The sequence below is a fragment of the Tribolium castaneum genome, chromosome 2, assembly GCF_031307605.1.
Source record: "Tribolium castaneum strain GA2 chromosome 2, icTriCast1.1, whole genome shotgun sequence".
Taxonomy (NCBI): Eukaryota; Metazoa; Arthropoda; class Insecta; order Coleoptera; family Tenebrionidae; genus Tribolium; species Tribolium castaneum.
Genome location: NC_087395.1, coordinates 7999246 through 8005000, shown reverse-complemented (window position 1 = coordinate 8005000; position 5755 = coordinate 7999246).

Below are 5755 nucleotides of genomic sequence, written 5' to 3'. Positions count from 1 at the left end.
TAGGGTCAAAAAGTATCAGTTTGGATTAAAATAAATTATTTTTGTTAACTCTCAGTCTGAATTGTTCATCAGTTCAAACAAAAACGGCTTATTTTAGACGATCTTTTGCTTTGAACAAGAAAACTTACATCGAACAGACTAAAAACGTATTAATCTGGCATAAAAGAGCAATTTATGTATCACTTTAGATAAAGGCAGCTAATCCTATTCGTTTCATTGCTTAAAATAGACAAAATTGTTAATAAATCTAACAAAAACGCTGTATTCTAGCACAAAATACTAATTACAATATAGTTTCGACGAGAATAGCTTATTTGGAATGATTCTATGCTTCCAAACGAGTAAATTTTTATTAAACAGATGCCAAACATCATGTTTTGTCCTATGAAGACATTTTATATTGCAGTTTGTATTAAAACAAAATATTTTCGTTGATTCTTTGTTAGAAGCAGCAAACCTAACATTAAAGAATCTGAAAACTTTGTATTCGGACACAAACCACCGAATTTTGTATCAGTTTAGACAAAAACGGTTGATTTTCGACAATATTTTGCTTTGAACAAGAAAACTTATATCAAACTGACTAAAAACGTCTTATTTTAGCACAAAACAAAAGATTTGCGTTATAGTCTTAAAGCTGATTCATGCCACAGTTTGGATAAAAACCAAATATTTTTGTTAATTTATTGTTACAAACAAGAAACCTTACATCAAAGAAACTGAAAACCCCTTATTCAGGCACAGAAATTCGAATTACGTTTCAGTCTAGACAAAAACTGCTTATTTTAGACGATCTTTTGTCTTGAACACGAAAACTTACATTAAAAAGATTAAAAACGTCTTATTCTGGCTGAAAACTGCAAATTATATATAACTTTAGATAAAAGCAATTTATCCTGATTACTCCTTTACTTAGAATAGAGTAAACTTGTATAAAACTTAATGAAAACTTTAAATTTCGTCTCAAAGAAATAATTTACGTTATAGTTTTGACCAGCACTGTTTATTTCAAACGAATTTATGATTCGAAACTAATGAACTTTTATGGGGCAGATGCAAAACCACATATTACCATATAAAGCGTTGTTTTAAAGCAAAGTATTACCTTTTGCAACAAGAAATTTCACGTCAAAGAAACTGAAAACTTCGTATCCATGCATAAATATCGAATTACGTATCAGTTTAAGCAAATACAGCTTATTTTAAACGATTCCTTGCTATAAACAAGAAAAATTTTATCAAGCATATTGAAAACGTCTTATTCTCGAAAATAAGAGCAAATTATGTATCAGTTTTAACAAAAGCGGATTACTCTGTTTGATTCTATGCTTAGAGTAGAGTAAACTACTATAAAACGTAATGAAAACTCTATATTCAAGCTCAAAAGAACAAATTACGTTATAGTTTTGGCAAAAAAAATATTTCGGACGATTACATACTTCGAAGTAAGCAAACTTTAATTGAACAAGTGCAAAAGCTTTGCTTTAAAATAACGATTTATGTGGTAATATGGTATTTTGCATCTGTCCTATAAAAGTTTACTCGTTTTGCTCCATTGAATCATTCGAAATAAATTATTTTGACACAACAACAACGAAAATAATTTGTTTTTGTTTAAACTGTAACATAAGTCGCTTTTATAAAACGAACTAAGACGTTTGGCATCTGTTTAGTGAAAGTTTTCTCGTTTGGGGGCATAAAATCGTTTGAAATTAAAACTATAACGTAAATTATTTCTTTGTATTACTTTAAAGATTTGCGTTATAGTCTTGACGAGAACTGTTAATTTCAAACGATTCTATGGTTTGAAACCAGTATACTTTCACTGAACAGAGGCAAAACGTCTGATTTCGCCTTTAAAAAACGATTTATGTCACAGTTTGGATTAAAACCAATGATTTTCGTTTATTCATTGTTACAAACAAGAAACCTTACATCAAAGAAACTGAAAACCTCTTATTCAGGCCCAGAAAATCAAATTACGTTTCAGTCTAGACACAAATTGCTTATTTTAGACGACTCTTTCTTTTGAACACGAAAACTTACATTAAAAAGATTAAAAACGTCTTATTCTGGCTCAAAACTGCAAATTATGTATTACTTTGGATAAAAGCAGTTTATCCTGATTACTCCTTTGCTTAGAATATAGCAAACTTGTATAAAACTTAATGAAAACTTTAAATTTCGTCTCAAAGAAATAATTTACGTTATAGTTTTGACCAGAACTGTTAATTTCAAACGATTTTATGCCCCCAAACAAGAAAACTTTCACTAAACAAATGCCAAACGTCTTAGTTCGTTTTATAAAAGCGACTTATGATACAGTTTAAACAAAAACAAATTATTTTCGTTGTTGTTGTGTCAAAATAATTTATTTCGAATGATTCAATGGAGCGAAACGAATAAACTTTTATAGGACAGATGCAAAATACCATATTACCACATAAATCGTTATTTTAAAGCAAAGTATTAGCTTTTGCACTTGTTCAATTAAAGTTTGCTTACTTCAAAGTATGAAATCGTCCGAAATATTTTTTTTTGCCAAAACTATAACGTAATTTGTTCTTTTGAGCTCGAATATAGAGTTTTCATTACGTTTTATAGTAGTTTACTCTACTCTAAGCATAGAATCAAACAGAGTAATCCGCTTTTGTTAAAACTGATACATAATTTGCTCTTATTTTCGAGAATAAGACGTTTTCAATATGCTTGATAAAATTTTTCTTGTTTATAGCAAGGAATCGTTTAAAATAAGCTGTATTTGCCTAAACTGATACGTAATTCGATATTTATGCATGGATACGAAGTTTTCAGTTTCTTTGACGTAAAATTTCTTTGCAAAAGGTAATACTTTGCTTTAAAACAACGTTTTATATGGTAATATGTGGTTTTGCATCTGCCCCATAAAAGTTCATTAGTATCGAATCATAAATTCGTTTGAAATAAACAGTGCTGGTCAAAACTATAATGTAAATTATTTCTTTGAGACGAAATTTAAAGTTTTCATTAAGTTTTATACAAGTTTGCTCTATTCTAAGCAAAGGAGTAATCAGGATAAATTGCTTTTATCTAGAGTAATATATAATTTGCAGTTTTCAACCAGAATAAGACGTTTTTAATCTTTTTAATGTAAGTTTTCGTGTTCAAAACAAAGGATCGTCTAAAATAAGCAGTTTTTGTCCAGACTGAAACGTAATTCGAATTTCTGTGCCTGAATAAGGGGTTTTCAGTTTCTTTGATGTAAGGTTTCTTGTTTGTAACAATGAATTAACAAAAATATTTGGTTTTTATCCAAACTGTGGCATGAATCAGCTTTAAGACTATAACGCAAATCTTTTGTTTTGTGCTAAAATAAGACGTTTTTAGTCAGTTTGATATAAGTTTTCTTGTTGAAAGCAAAATATTGTCGAAAATCAACCGTTTTTGTCTAAACTGATACAAAATTCGGTGGTTTGTGTCCGAATACAAAGTTTTCAGATTCTTTAATGTTAGGTTTGCTGCTTCTAACAAAGAATCAACGAAAATATTTTGTTTTAATACAAACTGCAATATAAAATGTCTTCATAGGACAAAACATGATGTTTGGCATCTGTTTAATAAAAATTTACTCGCTTGGAAGCATAGAATCATTTCAAATAAGCTATTCTCGTCGAAACTATAATGTAATTAGTATTTTGTGCTAGAATACAGCGTTTTTGTTAGATTTATTAACAATTTTGTCTATTTTAAGCAATGAAGCGAATAGGATTAGCTGCCTTTATCTAAAGTGATACATAAATTGCTCTTTTATGCCAGATTAATACGTTTTTAGTCTGTTCGATGTAAGTTTTCTTGTTCAAAGCAAAAGATCGTCTAAAATAAGCCGTTTTTGTTTGAACTGATGAACAATTCAGACTGAGAGTCAACAAAAATAATTTGTTTTAATCCAAACTGATACTTTTTGACCCTATAAGAGTCCTATAAGAGTCCGAGATACGCCGTTCTCGTCAAGTCTATAACGTAATTCGTTTTTATGTGTCAGAATACGACGTTTTCTGTCTGTTTAATATAAGTTTTTATTAATAATAATAATAATAATAACAATAACAATAATAATAATAATAATAATAATAATAATAATAATAATAATAATAAAAATAATAATAGTAATAAAAGTAAGCTTAGTTTTCTAAGCAAAAATGAAGCTTATTTTGTGTGTTATATGAGCGTTTTCTCATTTCTATGCAAGAAATCATCTGTGATGTGTTTTTAGGCAAGAAATTGTCTAAAATTAATAACTCATTTTAAAACTGGTATAAAAACATTTACTATACAAAAGTTAATAATAATAATAATAATAATAATAATAATAATAATAATAATAATAATATTGTAAATAATAATAATAATAGTAATAATAATAATAATAATAATAATAATAATAATAATAGTAATAAAAGTAAGCTTAGTTTTCTAAGCAAAAATGAAGCTTATTTTGTGTGTTATATGAGCGTTTTCTCATTTCTATGCAAGAGATCATCTGAGATTTGTGTTTTTAGGCAAGAAATTGTCTAAAATTAATAACTCATTTTAAAACTGGTATAAAAACATTTACTATACAAAAGTTATAATCGGTTAATAATAATAATAATAATAATAATAATAGTAATAATAAAAATAATAGAAATAATAATAATAATAATAAAAATAATAATAATAGTAGTAATAAAAGTAAGCTAGGTTTTGTAAGCAAAAATGAAGTTTATTTTGTGTTATATGAGCGTTTTCTCATTTCTATGCAAAAGATAATGTGTGATCTGTGTTTTTAGACAATCTAAGCCATTTTATAGTTTTTAGGCAAGAAATTGGCTAAAACTAATCACTCGTTTTAAAACTGATATAAAAACAATACTATACAAAAGTAATAATCGGTTTTTAATAATAATAATTATAATAATAATAATAATAATAATAATAATAATAATAATAATAATAACAATAATAATAATAATAATAATAATAATAATAATAACAATAATATTAATAAAAATAATAATAATAGTAATAAAAGTAAGCTTAGTTTTCTAAGCAAAAATGAAGCTTATTTTGTGTGTTATATGAGTGTTTTCTCATTTCTATGCAAGAAATCATCTGTGATTTGTGTTTTTAGGCAAGAAATTGTCTAAAATTAATAACTCATTTTAAAACTGGTATAAAAACATTTACTATACAAAAGTTAATAATAATAATAATAATAATAATAATAATAATAATAATAATAATAATAGTAATAGTTACAAAAGTAATAATAATAATAATATTTTTAATAAGGAAAAATGGAGCTTATTTTGTGTTACATGAGCGTTTTCTCATTTCTATGCAAAAGATCATGTGTGATCTGTGTTTTTAGGCAATCTAAGCCATTTTATAGTTTTTAATATTTAACAAAAATTAGCTTTAAAATAAAATGTTTGAAAAACTGAAATTAAACTAAATTAATTGAGTCTAACACTTTAGTAGAGGAAAAACGAGGAGACATAAAAGTCACAAGTCTTAGAGTTGTCTTTAGTCGTCATAATAATAACAATAACATTTATAATAGCAATACTAGTAGTACTAAATTTGCTTATATGCAAGCGCATATTAATTATTAATTAAGGTAACAGTTTTTTTGTTTTTTGCTTATATCTCGAAAACAGTTACTCCAATCAATTTTTACTTTTTCACCAAAATTAAAGGTGATAAAATTTCCTACAAAATAGTTATTTGCATTTTT